This window comes from Callorhinchus milii, unplaced genomic scaffold (assembly GCF_018977255.1).
Source record: "Callorhinchus milii isolate IMCB2004 unplaced genomic scaffold, IMCB_Cmil_1.0 Scaffold2, whole genome shotgun sequence".
Classification (NCBI taxonomy): Eukaryota; Metazoa; Chordata; class Chondrichthyes; order Chimaeriformes; family Callorhinchidae; genus Callorhinchus; species Callorhinchus milii.
In genome coordinates this window covers 65,256,188-65,271,715 of record NW_024704743.1, presented here as the reverse complement: position 1 = coordinate 65,271,715, position 15,528 = coordinate 65,256,188, and the positions used below count along the sequence as shown (strand labels likewise).

The following is a 15,528-nucleotide window of genomic DNA, read 5'->3' as shown; positions in this document are numbered from 1 at the left end:
GGCCATGGAGCAGAGTGGCGCAGCGGAAGCGTGCTGGGCCCATAACCCAGAGGTCGATGGATCGAAACCATCCTCTGCTATAGTTCAGCGGCGACTTTTTTTTTTTTTTTTTTTTGGCCATATTTTTTGATATTGACATTATTGAGAAGCCGTTTGAGAGGCGATCACCGTTCCCGTCGCTGACGGTTTTGTGCGTGATTCCCCGCACTCGGCGTTCAGCAGTCCTTCCGTTGCCGTGCGCGGAGGCTGATCCGGCGTCTCCCAGACGTCTCGGAGCGATCCGCGGACCGCGCTGCGGAGGGGATTGGCCGCGTGGTTCGTGGGCGAAAGATACCGCCCGTGCGAAACCCGCCTGAAGGTCCCGTCGCGAGCGTTGGGGCAGAGTGGCGCAGCGGGAGCGTGCGGGGCCCATAAACCCAGAGGTCGATGGATCGGAAGCCATCCTCTGCTGGTGACTGCGAGGCTCTCGCTCGCTCGCTCGCTCACGGGCTCGGGTTTTCCTGCCGGGTGTCTGTGGTTTGTTTTTTTTGCTCAGCCGGGTGTCTGACCCACGCGGAATTTGCATCGCGGCCGCCTTGCAGTGCAAAGAACGCGCTGGAGGCATCGCTTTGTGGCGCAGTGTGTGTATATTCTCATCAGCGGAGATCCATTCAGAGAGGGAACTTGGACGGCACGGAGAAAGGACCGGCGCGGAGGCCAGCGAGTACACCGAGCGCTTTGTCGTAACACGGGTATACAATCAGCGGTGAGGACCATCGCAACTCCAACCGGCTAAAGCCGCAGCTCGCCGTCCAGCGCGCGGTCTGGCCAGCTTTCCCGCTGCTGGTCCGGCTGGGACCAGTTTATCAGCTAAGCTTTGGCTTGCTGGGTTGACAGGAGCTGAGTGGTGTGTTATCCCGGCCCCACTGACTGGTCTGCCCTTCCAGGTCCTGCCGATAAGCCAGGCTGGCTGCGGGGTCACCATCCGTGCCTGGATACTGAGGACCCGCCTGGCTCAGCAACCCACTGACCGAGACCGCCACAGAGGGAGGGCTGGCTCCATTCTGATATTCCTTCTCTTTGACCGAGCCTTCAGCTCCCCTCTCGACTCTCTACCCCCCTCCTCGCTCCCTCCCTTCCCTCCCCTCACCCTGACCATTTCCCCCCAATGCTCGGGTCCTGACCCAACTGTACAGCGCCTTGGGACGTCCTCCCGACATGAAAGGCGCTCAATAAATGGAATCTTGTTGTTGTTGTTGTTGCCAAGCACGTCACCTTGGAGCCAGTTCAGCTCCAAGGAGATCCCGCCTACCTCCCCCCAAGGAGGATAGTCACTAGTCGGTGTTTGGACATCGAGAAGCGCGGGTTTGAACCCTCACGAGATGGATGGTAGGTACCAGGTAGCAGCTTCCCAGTGGGCAACCCGTCTCAGCATGAAATGCGTGAGAGCATTGCCACCATTTTCCTGTCTGGAGCTCGGCGACACACCCTTTCCCATTGAGCGATGGTGCCATCAACCGGAGGCGCTCAGTTCGAGCAGCAGCTGCTCACCTTTCTGCAAACCAATCAACGTGGGGTCCGGGCATCGGGTGTACGAATGTCTGTTCACGAACTGGACCTCCAGGTAACGCCTTCCAGCAGCCGTCACCCCAGGGCTCAGCGTTTCCTTATCAACCGTCTACCCCACATCTGCCTTCATTGTTTGGGGGAATTTGGAAGTCACATTGTAGTCCTACAGCAGAGTGGCGCAGCGGAAGCGTGCTGGGCCCATAACCCAGAGGTCGATGGATCGAAACCATCCTCTGCTAGCGACTGGGAGGCTCTCAGTCAGGAGCTCAGCTTTTCCTTATACTCATTTATTCTATTGAGCAATTTATCATTGATTGATTGGAAATTCACACTGACCCATCCAATGCTGCTTGCAAGAGGGGCTTCACTGCCTGCTTTTTGGATGTTCTTTGCAAACTGAGCAGGCGGCAGACAGGAGAATGCTGGAACCGTAACCCACGGGTTAATGAATATGACGTGTTCAGCTCAGGATGTGGCAGAGCTTTCAGGGTTTGCCTTACACAATTCAGAATTGATCTTGTGACGTGTGGTGTAGGGTGACCCTGAGCCAAACAACGGTGATTTTATCAGTGAGCAGTCATGGAGCAGAGTGGCGCAGCGGAAGCGTGCTGGGCCCATAACCCAGAGGTCGATGGATCGAAACCATCTTCTGCTAGAAAGATTATTTTTGGATTCAGCCGGATGTCTGACATATACAGAAATCCATCACGGTGCTTAAGAGTATCCAAACCAAACTGAGGATTCCATGCACTCATCCCACTTACACATGGAAATCCCAGAGGGAGATTGTTGGAATGCAATGTGCACTCTCTCCCTGGAGGGACACATCCTGCTTACCCAATTCCAGAAAGTATTAGGCACAGGTTGGCGAGAGCCAAGGCTTGGGGGTCCCAGAGTCTATGTTGGGGTACTGCTGGAGTCTAACCAGCTAAAACCGCATAGCTGGTCATTGATATTGCTGTGTTGCAAGCTTTACCGCTACTTGTCCAGCTAGGCCCACCCTAGCCGTTGGGGCTTTGGCTTGCAGGGTTAGCAGGAGCTAAGTGGGATGATTCCCCGCTCCAGTGACTGATCTGCCCCTTAAATCCTGCCGCTAAGCCAGGCTGGCTGTGCAATTTTCAGCAGTGCCCTGGAATACTGCGGGCCTGCCTGGCACAGGAACCAGACTACCGAGACCCCCACAGAGGGTTGGCTCGATTTACGTGCTAGTGCTTGCGTGTTCTTACTTAGGAATTCAGCTCCAAGGAGATCCCGCCTACCTCCCCCCAAGGAGGATAGTCACTAGTCAGTGTTTTGACATCCGAGAAGCGCGGGTTTGAACCCTCACTAGATGGATGGTAGGTACCAGGTACCAGCTTCCCAGTGGGCAACCCGTCTCAGCATGAAATGCGTGAGAGCATTGCCACCATTTTCCTGTCTGGAGCTCGGCTACACACCCTTTCCCATTGAGCGATGGTGCCATCAATCGGAGGCGCTCAGTTCAAGCAGCAGCTGCTCACCTTTCTGCAAACCAATCAACGTGGGGTCCAGGCATCGGGTGTACGAATGTCTGTTCACGAACTGGACCTCCAGGTAATGCCTTCCAGCAGCCGTCACCCCAGGGCTCAGCGTTTCCTTATCAACCGTCTACCCCACATCTGCCTTCATTGTTTGGGGGAATTTGGAAGTCTCATTGCAGTCCTATAGCAGAGTGGCGCAGCGGAAGCGTGCTGGGCCCATAACCCAGAGGTCGATGGATCGAAACCATCCTCTGCTAGCGACTGGGAGGCTCTCAGTCAGGAATTGGTTCTATTTCTTTAATTGAGCAACTCAAGATTGTGATGGATTGGAAATTCACACTGGGCCATCCAGTGCTGCTGCAACTGGGACTTTCGTGCTTGTTATTTTGATCTTCTTAGTGAGCTTGGAAGACAGGAGTGGGCCAGGTCCATATCTTGTAAGTTGATGAAAAATGCATGCTCCTCTTAGGGTGAGCTGCTTATGATAGCATGCAGGATCTGCCTTTCTTTCATAATTCCTCAAATAAACTACAAATGACTGTGTGAGCTGAAGGTAATTCAGAATTGATCTTATGATGCATGATGCTGGGTGACAGTGAGACATTGGGCTTTACACAATAACCAATCAGGTACAAAAATATGTCCTTGGTCCTCTCCTGTTCAATATCTTTATACTCCATCTTGATGACAACACCAGCAGAGATGGGGTCAAATTCTACATGTATGTGGATGACACCCAACTCTACCTCCCTGCCTCCATCCTATAAGCAATCCCAGAATTCTGGACTTATTTACTTCATAAATGCTGACTATATGGCACAAATGGATGAAAGCCAGGGACAAATGGAAGAATAAAGAACAAAGATTTTCTTCACCATGGAAGATAAATTTTGTCCTTGGTTTGCAGCTGGTGTTTCTAATAATACATTGAACAGACTGGAGTACATGACCAAAAGGTATAAAGAACCAGGGATTTGGGGATTAAATCAGAAGAGCTGAATTTTGGGAATGGAGTAGCTAATGCAAACAAACTCGAGGAAAGATGGATATACTACAGTCTACAAGGGTCAATGCAACAAGTTACAACAACAACAACAAAACTACATTTGTATAGCGCTTTTCATGTTGGGAGGACAACAACAACAACAACAAGATTCCATTTATGGAGCGCCTTTCACGTCGGGAGGATGTCCCAAGGCGCTGTACAGTTGGGTCAGGACCCAAGCAGGGGGGAAATGGTCAGGGTGAGGGGAGGGAAGGGAGAGAGTGAGGAGGGGGTAGAGAGTCGAGAGGGGAGCTGAAGGCACGGTCAAAGAGAAAGGTCTTGAGATCGGCCTTGAAGGAGGAAAGGGAGGAGGCGGCGAAGGCACTGGGGGATAGAGTTCCAGAGCCTTGAGGCTGAGAGGCTGAAGGCCCGGCCACCGATGGTAGGGCGGTTGGGGCGGGGGATGTGGAGCAGACCGGAGCCGGAGGAACGGAGGGTACGGGAGGTAAGTAGGGGGATAGTAGGTCGGAGAGGTAGGAGGGAGCAAGGCCGTGAATAGCCTTATAGGTGAGGATGAGGATCTTGAATTCGATCCTCTGGGGGATGGGGAGCCAGTGGAGGCGAGCGAGGGTGGGAGTGATGTGGTCCCGAAGCCTGGTGCGGGACAGTACACGAGCTGCAGAGTTCTGAATGACCTGCAGCTTGTGGAGGGAGGTGCCGGGAAGGCCGGCGAGGAGAGAGTTCCCATAGTCCAGCCTTGAGGTGATAAAAGCGTGGACCAGAGTTTCAGCAGCGTGAGGGGTGAGGTAGTGCCATAGTCTGGTGATGTTCGACCCAGAGCTGTCCTTTCTCCCTCATATCCGCGCCACAACTGGCACCGCCTTCCATCACTAAAAATGGCTGTGTGAGGTCAGAATGGACAAATTCAGAATGGACGTTGGTGATGTATGGTGTCCGAGGGACAATGACCCAAAAACCTGGTGATTTCATGAATGAGTAGTCCTATAGCAGAGTGGCGCAGCGGAAGCGTGCTGGGCCCATAACCCAGAGGTCGATGGATCGAAACCATCCTCTGCTAATCAATGTGAGGCTCTCACTCAGGAGCTCAGCTTTTCCTTATACTCATTTATTCTATTGAGCAATTTATCACTGATTGATTGGAAATTTACACTGACCCATCCAATGCTGCTTGCAAGAGGGGCTTTATTACTCCTTGGATGTTCTTTGCAAAGTGAGTAGGAGGCACGTAGGAGAATGCTGGACCCATAACCCACGGGTTAATGAATACAACGTGTTCAGCTCGTGGTGTGGCTGAGAATTCAGTGTTTGCCTTTCACAATTCAGAATTGATCTTGTGATGTATGATGCAGGGTGACCCTGACCCAAACAACGATGATTTCATCAGTGAGCAATCCTGTAGCAGAGTGGAGCAGCAGAAAGGTGCTGGGCCCATAACCCAGAGGTCGATGGATCAAAACCATCCTCTGCTCGTGTAATTATTTTTGGGTTCAGCCGGGTGTCTGACACATGCAGAAACCCATCACAGTGCTTAATAATATCCAAGCCAACCTGAGGATTCCATGCACTCATCCCACCTACCCATGGAAATCCCAGAGATAGATTGTTGGAATGGAATCCACACTCTCTCCCTGGAGGGACACATCCTGCTTAACCAATTCTGGAAAGTGTTAGGCGCAGGTTGGCAGAAGCCCAGGCTTGGGGACCCCAGAGAGTGCATTGAGCTACTGCTGGAGTCTAACCAATTAAAACTGCATAGCTTTCCATTGATAGCACTGTCTGGCAAGCCTTCCCGTTGCTTTCCAGCCAGGACCAATTTATCTGTTAGAGCTTTGGCTTTCAGGTTTAACAGGAGCTGAATGAGAGGATTCCCTGGCCACAGTCTCCCCTTCTAAGTCCTGCTGGTGAGCGGCTACACTGTCATCATAGCTAGCTGTGTTTTGCCCACAAATATACAGTCACTTAACTTAACAGGATATTCTGTGAAGCGCTATGAGACGTCTAGAAGACATGAAAAGCGCTATATCAAATGTAAGGATTATTATGATTATTATTATCAGCAGTGCCTTGGAGTAATGCGGACGCGCCTGGCTCAGGAACCAGACTACCAAGACCGTCACAGAGTGCTGGCTTGATTCATGTACAGATGCGTGTGTGCTCTGACTCAGGAGTTCAAGTTTTCATAATTTTGATTTCTTCCATTGAACAATTTATGTTGGATTTATTGATTGGAGATTCAGACTGACTCATCAATGCTGCCTGTAAGAGGGGCTTTGCTGCCTGTTATTTTGATGTTGTTTGCTCTGTGAGTATGAGGCAGACGGGAGCATGATGGGTCCACAAGCAATGGGTTGAGGACAAAGCATACCCAGCTCCCAGTGAGCAGCTTACCATAACATGCAGGATCTGCCTTTCTATCCCAATTCTAGAAATGAACTAAAAATGACTGTGTGAGGTAAAGGAAATTCAGAATGGACGTTGGTGATGTATGGTGCCAGAGGGACAGTGATACACAACCTGGTGATTTCATTAGTGAGCAGTCGTACAGCAGAGTGGCGCAGCGGAAGCGTGCTGGGCCCATAACCCAGAGCTCGATGGATCAAAACCATCCTCTGCTAGTGACTGGGAGGCTCTCACGCAGGAATTCGTTCTATTTCTTTAATTGAGCAACTTAGGACTGTGATTGATTGGAAATTCACACTGGCCCATCAGAGCAGTGCTGCTCCAAGTGGGACTTTCGTGCCTTCCTTTCCTTTCCCTCACACAGTCATTTGTAGTTTATTTGAAGAATTATGAAAGAAAGACAGATCCTGCATGCCACGAAAAGGAGCTTAGCACGAGCTGAGCATAATAATAATAATAATAATCCTTGCACTTGATATAGCGCTTTTCACATCGGGAGGACGTCCCAAAGCGCTTCACAGAACACACTGTAAAGTGAATTGACTGTATATTTGTGGGCGAACACGGCAGCCAATTGCGCACAGCAATGTCCCACAAGCAGTCGTAGATTGAAGATGACCAATTTATTATTGTTTTTGGTTTTGGAGGGATTATTATGCCTACTTATCAAGGCATCAGCCAGTCAATTTTGATATAGCACCTGATCACGTCTTTGCGACATCTCAAAGAGATTCACAGCATATACTGTAAAGTGTACTGACTGTATATTTTGTGGGCGAAAAATGTGGCAGCCAATTATGTTCAGCAATGTCCTACAAATAATCGTGGTTTGAGTGCTGAAATTATTATTATTTATTGAATTGATTTTAAAAAATCGATTATTATTATCCCCGGAAAAGCGATGCACCAATTGACTAACAAACGGGTTCCTATTTACTGCTCGGTAAACAGAGGCGTGGGGAATAAGGAAACCTGCCAAACATTTGGCCCTGCCTGGAATCAAACCCAAGTTTAATCGTTTGCAAGGCTCTAACCAATACACTACCGGACTGCAATGACCTCAGGCGGCTTATTCATTTGAATTCAAAGACTTCAAAAGATTCCAGACATTGGGTGAACTCACCACTGAACTATAGCAGAGGATGGTTTCGATCCATCGACCTCTGGGTTATGGGCCCAGCACGCTTCCGCTGCGCCACTCTGCTCCATGGCCACACTGAGACCTTCAAGTATTTTGCATCACGGCGTCAGGCAGTCAAATCAGAATTGGAATCAAGCAGCTTAGACAAAGCAAAGTTTCCTTGTAACTCTGCTAGTTGAGTGGTGGTTTCAGCAATGTGTGGTATCTCTTACAGGTTTTGATTTGAAATGTATTGCCTGAAGCGATTGCAAATCCAACTTGCCTGTCTGACGCTTTGACATACGATGTGCGAAAGTCTCATTCTTGGCGCGTAGCAGAGTGGCGCAGCGGAAGCGTGCTGGGCCCATAACCCAGAGGTCGATGGATCGAAACCATCCTCTGCTAGTGACTGGGAGGCTCTCACTCAAGAGCTCAGGTTTTATTTACATTGAGTATATTGATTCTTTCAAGAGCCGTTTGATAGATTTGGTTGAGGAAATAATGTCCTGGGTTAAAGTAAATATTTGGGACGTGCTTCACGTTCCTCGCCTTGCCCGCCTCACCCTTGGGTGGGACTTCAGCCTCTCTGCCCCCACCCTCTGGAAATCCATCCCATAATCCCTCCCTTGCCCCTTACAGACCCATCTCAAGACCCTCCTCTTTGCCTTCAGTCAACCTCTTACCCTTACCCTCCTTGCCCTCCACCCCTCATGATCCCAACCACCAGCTCGGGTGCGGATCGCTGACTGTTCAGTGCTTTGGAACGTCCTCCTGACTTGAAAGACGCTACACAAATGTAATTTGTAGTTGTTGTTGTGATGTATGATACATAGGTGTAAGGAAAGTGTTAACATAAAATGTTAACCTCAAAAACTGATACTGAAAAAACCCTGGCTTTGACTTTGCTCACCAGGAATGTGCTTTCTTAAAAGGAGAAGTGGAGGGAACCCTTGGAAGAAAATATTTTAGTTGGCAGCCACCACATGGACACTTGTCAGTCTAACAGTGCTGGTAAATATGCCCTACAGTAATGGGCTTAAGAGCTTTAACAATAATAATTCTTGCATTTGATATAATACCTTATTACATAGTTGAGACGTCTCAAAGGATTTCACAAGATATACTGCAAAGTGGATTGACTGTATATAGTCACTGTCCCGCCGTCGGGATCGCTTTCTGGTCATTGTTCACATCCACAACAATAGGTTTCACTGCCCCGAGCCCTGCCCTGCCCTGCACACACTGCCCTGCCCTGCACACACTGCCCTGCCCTGCCCTGCACACACTGCCCTGCCCTGCACACACTGCCCTGCCCTGCACACACTGCCCTGCCCTGCCCACACTGCCCTGCACGCACACCCTGCCCTGCAAACCCTGCCCTGCACACTCTGCCTGGGATCACTGCCCTGCACACCCTGCCCTGCACTGCCCTGCACACACTGCCCTGCACACACAGCTCTGCACTGCCCTGCACTGCACAGCCCTGCCAACACTGCCGGCCTCGGCTCTCTCTGGTGTGGGTGCCGGGGGTGTGGGTGCTGTGGGTGCCGGGGGTGTGGGTGCCGGGGTGTGGGTGCCGGGGGTGTGGGTGCCGGGGGTGTGGGTGCCGGGGTGTGGGTGCCGGGGGTGTGGGTGCCGGGGGTGTGAGTGCCGGGGTGTGGGTGCCGGGGGTGTGGGTGCCGGGGGTGTGGGTGCCGGGGGTGTGAGTGCCGGGGGTGTGGGTGCCGGGGGTGTGGGTGCTGTGGGTGCCGGGGGTGTGGGTGCCGGGGGTGTGGGTGCCGGGGGTGTGGGTGCCGGGGGTGTGGGTGCCGGGGGTGTGGGTGCCGGTGTCGGCGCTGCTTTGGGTCCGGAGTCGCTCCGCCTTGTGCTCTGTGTGACTGTAACTGGCACCGCCAACGCTCGGCTGCCTGTCAGTCACAGGCCTGCCCGCCTGCCCTCTCTCTGCACATGGACTGGGCATCGCTCCCCTCCTGCCACCCCAGGCACCATGCAACATCACACAGCGCTGTGCCTGTCTCTCAGCCTGGAGGGGAAAAGCATTTAATAATGCATAATAATCCCTACACTGGATATTGCACCTTTGCTGATATCTGATGATAATAATAATAATAATAATAATAATAATCCTCGTATTTGATATTGCATCTCATCACGGCTTCGAGACGTCTCAAAGCGCTTCACAGAATATACCGCAAAGTACAGGGACTGTGTGTTTCGTAGGCAAATTGGATACTACTGTGACCTAATTTGTTTTACCAGACAGTGCCCTTAACGGCATCATATGCCATCGTTATTTAACTACTTAAGTGTTCCGAGACGCTATCCACGTGAAGAGCGCTAGAAAAGGTCACGTTGCGGTTGAAGCTGTACGGTTTCCGCTGGTTAAAATGTACAGTCAATTCACTTTACGGTATATGCTGTGAAGCGCTTTGAGACGTCTCAAAGACGTGATAAGGCGCTATATCAAATGCAAGGATTATTATTATTAATCTCCACGGGATATCCCAACACACTTCTGGTGAAGCAACTCTTGATTCTCGCCGACCTGCACCTGAATACTCTCCGGGAGCAGGTGAGCGAGATGCACCCCTCCAGGGAGAAAGTGTGCATTTCATTCCAGACCCAGGGATACTTCCATATGGAGGCAGTACAGCTGAACCCCAGTCTGGTCTGAGTACTCTTGAGCACAGTGATGGGTATCCAAGGTAACCAGTTGACCAAAACAAAAACGGTAACGTACCTGGTTCAAGTAACATGAGTCCCTGTGTCTGACTAACAACCTCCCAAATAATTATTCGCTCTATGGTTATTTGTTGCAGACATTATGTGTTATTTGCCGACGGAACACGCAGTTGCTACACTTTACGGTAAACCCTGTGTTTTGAGACATCCACTTGACATTAAATATGGATATCAAAAAAAGTTTCGCTCAAACGTTGCTACATTGTGTTAAAGAGTGTACCTACATCGCAGTTTGGTTATCTTTTCTGGCACATTAAGTGTGTGTTCACTTCAAAATACATCCGAAAAGCCTCACTTTGTTGGTCACCTTGAGCCTGCACCACCTATGGCCTCAAGATTTCTCCCCAGTAAGTACTTGGGGGCGCTACAGACCTGGGTGTTCACAAGCTGCGTTTATTATTTAGTTTCCATTATTTGTATTTATTATTTGTTTATTATTTCCATTTATTATTTATTTGTTATTATTTATTTATTATTTAGTTTCCCGTGGAAATACACTGCATGTCATATGCATGTTTGTTTATTGAAAAAACAAAGTAAAATAATAGGCGTCACAAGTTGTACATTACAGAATAAATGGCAAACGTGTCTAATGTTTGAACAATTAGTCTGAACAGTAGAGATACAAGTACAACATTTAAAGGAAATTATTGTACAGAGAATAGCAGAGGAGATGTGTGTTGGACCCATTACTCAGAAACATTAATCCTACAGTTTCTACAATAATTAATGATATCTTGGAATTAAAGAATATTGCGTTCAGGGGAAAAGAAAGACATTTTGCTGTGATCTGGAATGTAAGCAAATGAGACCGTAGCAGATAATAAAAAATTGTATCCACATTCATCAATCTCACAGTGAAGGGATGGAATGGAAAATTGAATTCATGTAACGTCTTTGACGTCAGGAGGTCATTCAGACCATCAAGTCTGCTTTATCATTGTACTAAAACATGGCAACTCTTTATATTTTAATCTAATTTCCCTACACTTACTCCAGATATCGTTTACAACACTTTTAACGTGTTTAGTTATAATTTAAAGATTATGCCCCTTGTGCTGGTTTTGTCGACCAGAGAGAAATGTTATTGTCAGGACAGGTCTCCAGGGAGGAACTTGAAATGATAGGATAAATTCTGCTTTGCTTTTAACAAGCGTTAAAACTGCAGGAAACTTTTAGTTATTTTCTATAAGAATCTTAATCACTGAGTAAATTAGTATTGAGAGAAATAGAGTGACATAAATTTCCATAATTGAGGCATAGTTTCTCACAAACACACCACAACTGAACAGTCGGCAGCTTCACCTCTGTGATGATTCATAAAACAATACTGTCACACAAAAAGATATTTCAGAAAATATATTTGGTGACACACTTTGCAGGAGTGTGTCATTTTCTTTGGGACTTTGAACTCACTTAGTCTACAAAAAACAACTTGTATTTATGGGCAAAACTGGGCAAAACACCCTTCTCTTTTTGAATAATGCCATGGAATCTTTAATATCCACCTGAACAGGAATTCATGGTCTCCTCTAAAGGAAAGGTTATTGTTGTTGCATTCAATTTCTGTCTGTAAGCAGCTTCCTTTTTAAACAGTGCCACTCAGTGGCTGACGTTCGGTGCTGCAATTACGTCAATTATTTTTACAGGAAATTGGGTACACGACAATATACGACAGACATTACTGTGCAAAGATTTTCTGCTGCATGAGAATTATTTTAAAAAATAAAAAAGGAAAATTCAAACCTCAACAGGTTAACAAACAAATTAAGAAACAAGATTAAGAAGCAGTAGGGGTTGCAGGCAGAAGAGTGGGGAAAAAGCTTGTCAGAAAGGCAGGGGATGCTGGTGTAGGAATGAATTAGTGTGTGAGGATTAGGATTGTGAACTCAATCAAGGACATTATTCATATGCTACATAAACTTCCACTCATCCTAATGCCCCTCCCGAGCCTTCCCCCATACCCCACTATTCCCTTCTCTTTCAAGTATTCATTGACTTTTCTGTTAAATATGACAACCTAGTTCAGTTGGTAGCACTCTTGCACCAGAGTCAGAAGGTTGTGGGTTCAAGCCCTACGTTGTGACTCAGAACGCATATGGTCTATACTAACCATCCGTTGCTGATGTGGGAATGTGCTGCATTGTCGATTCTTCGCCCTCTGGGTTTACGATCCCAGCACACTTACGCTGTGACACTCTGCTACATGCTTAGTTGCTGAGCAATAAGATCTTCAAGCATTTAGTATTAAGGCATCAGCCAGACAATTAAGGATAGTAATTACCTCAGGCAGCTCATTTGGTTTCAATTCAAAAACTGCAAAACATAGCACATATTGCTGAAATTACCACTGAACTAGCAGAGGATGGTTTCGATCCATCGACCTCTGGGTTATGGGCCCAGCACGCTTCCGCTGCGCCACTCTGCTACACAACTGCTCACTCATGAAATCACCTCATTGTCCCCTACATCATCTATCACAAGATCAATTCTGAATTTTCTTTACATCATCATCGTCATCATCATCTCACAAAGTCATATATACTTCCATTCAAGAATTATGAAAGAAAGGCAAATCATGTAGTAAACAGTCCTCCTCCTCAACGTGGCTTTACAAAAGGGAAGTCATGTTTGGCAAATCTCATAAGAGTTTTTGGAGGATATTTCCAGTAAATGAGATAAGGGTCAATCAGTGGATGTGGTCTATTTGGACTTCCAGAAGGCATTCGATAAGGTGCCGCATAAAAGCTTAGTCCAAAAGATAAGGGTCCATGGAATTGGGGGGAGCATATTAATGTGGATTGGGGAATGGTTAACGGGTAGGAAACAAAGAGTAGGTATAAACGGGTCCTTTTCAGATTGGCGGGATGTGACACGTGGAGGGCCACAAGGATCAGTCCTCGGACCTCAGCTATTTACCATCTACATCAACGATCTAGATGAGGACATCAAAGTTAATATATCTAAATTCGCGGATGACACAAAACTAGGAGGAAGTGTCAACACAGAGGATGACATTAAAAAAATGCAGCATGACATAGATAGGTTAGGTGATTGGGCAGGTAGGTGGCAGATAACGTATAATGTAGGGAAGTGCGAAGTCATCCACCGAGATAGCAAAAACAGTAGAGCGGGTTATTTTTTAGAAGGGGAGAGATTGGAATGTGTTAGCGTCCAGAGGGACTTGGGTGTCCTTGTACACCAATCACAGAAAGTTAGTCTGCAGGGGCAGCAGCAATTAGGAAGGTGAATGGTATGTTAGCATTCATTATGAAAGGATTAGAGTATAAGAGTAGGGAAGTCTTTGCTGCAACTATATAGGGCTCTGGTGAGACCACACCTGGAATACTGTGTGCAGTTTTGGTCTCCTCATTTAAGGAAGGACGTACTTGCCTTGGAGGGGGTGCAGCGTAGATTTATTCGGTTAGTGCCAGGGATGAAGGCAATGAGTTACGAGGATAGGCTGACCAATTAGGGCCTATATTCTCTGGAATATAGAAGAATTAGAGGGGATCTTATAGAAACCTATAAGATCATCACAGGGCATGATAGAGTAGATAGTGGGAGATTGTTTCCTCTGGTTGGAGAAACTAAAACCAGGGATCACAACCTTAAAATCAGAGGCAGCCCTTTCGCACTGAGTTGAGGAAGAACTTCTTCACTCAAAGGGTAGTGAATGTATGAAACTCGCTACCCCAAAGGGCTGTTGACGCTCAGTCCTTGAACATATTCAAGACTGCGATAGATATGTTTCTTATTGCAAAAAGGATTAAGGGATATGGGGATAAGGCAGAGTCAGGTTATTAGCTGGAGTTAGATTAGAAGATCAGCCATGATTGAATGGCGGGGCAGGCTCGAAGGGCCAAATGGCCTACTCCTGCTCCTACATGTTATGTTATGTTATGTTATGTTATGTTATGTTATGTTATGTTATGTTATGTTATGTTATGTTATGTTATGAAGTGATGCATTTTGGGTGGAAGAATGGGGAGAGGTAATATAAGGTACAATATTAAAGGGGGTGAAGGAACAGAGAGACCTGGGGGTTCATATAAGTAAATATTTGCAGTTGACAGGACAGGTAGATAAAGCTGTTAAAAAAGCATACGGGATACTAAGCTTTATAAATAGGGGCAGAGAATACAAAAGTCAGCAAAGTTATGATGAACCTTTATAAAACATTGGTTAGGCCTCAATGTTCAGTTTTGGGCACCACACTTTAGGAAGGATGTCAAGGCTTTGGAGACGGTGCAAAGGAGATTTACGAGGATGGTACCAGGAATGAGGGACTTCAGTTATGAGGAGAGGCGAGAGAAGCCAGGACTATTCTCCTTGGAGCAGAAAAGGTTAAGAGGCGACTCAATAGAAGTTTTTAAAATTATGAGGGGATTCGATAGGGAGAACAAGGAAAAAGTATTTCCACTGGCGGGTGGGTTAGTAACCTGAGGACACTGATTTAAAATATTTGTTAAAAGAAACAGAAGGGAGGTTAGGAGAAATTTTGTTACACTGCGAGTTGTTCGGATTTGGAATGCATTCCCAAAAGGGTGGGGGAAGCCGGTTCGAAAACAACTTTTAAGAGAGAAGTAGGTAATTATTTTGAGAGGACAAGTTTGCAGGGCTATAGGGAGAGAGCGGGGAAGTGGGATTGAATTGGATAGCTCTTTTCAAAGAGATGGCACAGACACGATGGGCCGAATGTCCTTCTTCTGTGCTTTTTAATTCTATGATTCTATGGATGCTATGATAAGCAGCTGATCATAAGCTGAGCTTTTTTTTAATAAACCCATGGGTTTTGGACCTCGCCTGCTCCTGTCTGCCTCAAACTCACTTTGCAAAGAATATTAAAGTAACAGGCACGAAAGATGGGATGGGATGGGATGGGCCAGTGTGAATTTCCAGTCAATCACAGTCCTGAGTTGCTCAATTAAAGAAATAGAGCCAACTCCTGAGTGAGAGCCCTCATTGACTAGCAGAGGATGGTTTCGATCCATCGACCTCTGGGTTATGGGCCCAGCACGCTTCCGCTGCGCCACTCTGCTATATGACTGCTCGCTAATAAAATCACCAGGTTGTGTATCATTGTCCCTCCTGCACTGTACATCACAAGATCCTTTCTGAATTTCCTTTACCTCAAACAGTCATTTGTAGTTTACTTCCAGAATTATGAAAGAAAGACAGATCTTGGACGCTATGATAAGCAGGTCACCACG

The 15,528-nt window shown here is 47.5% G+C and overlaps 9 non-coding genes across 9 annotated transcripts; 6 read left to right on the top strand and 3 right to left on the bottom strand.

Annotated features, from left to right (window-relative positions):
• The first annotated feature begins 8 nt into the window (after nucleotides 1-8).
• Nucleotides 9-80, top strand: trnam-cau. The gene has a single exon. It is a non-coding gene; the product is annotated as a tRNA-Met (tRNA).
• Nucleotides 81-1,715: 1,635 nt separating this feature from the next.
• Nucleotides 1,716-1,787, top strand: trnam-cau. Its single transcript has one exon. It is a non-coding gene; the product is annotated as a tRNA-Met (tRNA).
• Nucleotides 1,788-2,131: 344 nt separating this feature from the next.
• On the top strand, nucleotides 2,132-2,203 carry trnam-cau. The gene has a single exon. It is a non-coding gene; the product is annotated as a tRNA-Met (tRNA).
• A 1,029-nt stretch (nucleotides 2,204-3,232) lies between these two features.
• On the top strand, nucleotides 3,233-3,304 carry trnam-cau. Its single transcript has one exon. It is a non-coding gene; the product is annotated as a tRNA-Met (tRNA).
• A 1,734-nt stretch (nucleotides 3,305-5,038) lies between these two features.
• trnam-cau lies at nucleotides 5,039-5,110 on the top strand. The gene has a single exon. It is a non-coding gene; the product is annotated as a tRNA-Met (tRNA).
• A 2,476-nt stretch (nucleotides 5,111-7,586) lies between these two features.
• trnam-cau lies at nucleotides 7,587-7,658 on the bottom strand. Its single transcript has one exon. It is a non-coding gene; the product is annotated as a tRNA-Met (tRNA).
• Nucleotides 7,659-7,906: 248 nt separating this feature from the next.
• Nucleotides 7,907-7,978, top strand: trnam-cau. Its single transcript has one exon. It is a non-coding gene; the product is annotated as a tRNA-Met (tRNA).
• A 4,693-nt stretch (nucleotides 7,979-12,671) lies between these two features.
• trnam-cau lies at nucleotides 12,672-12,743 on the bottom strand. The gene has a single exon. It is a non-coding gene; the product is annotated as a tRNA-Met (tRNA).
• Nucleotides 12,744-15,285: 2,542 nt separating this feature from the next.
• trnam-cau lies at nucleotides 15,286-15,357 on the bottom strand. Its single transcript has one exon. It is a non-coding gene; the product is annotated as a tRNA-Met (tRNA).
• Between the last annotated feature and the right edge of the window lie 171 nt (nucleotides 15,358-15,528).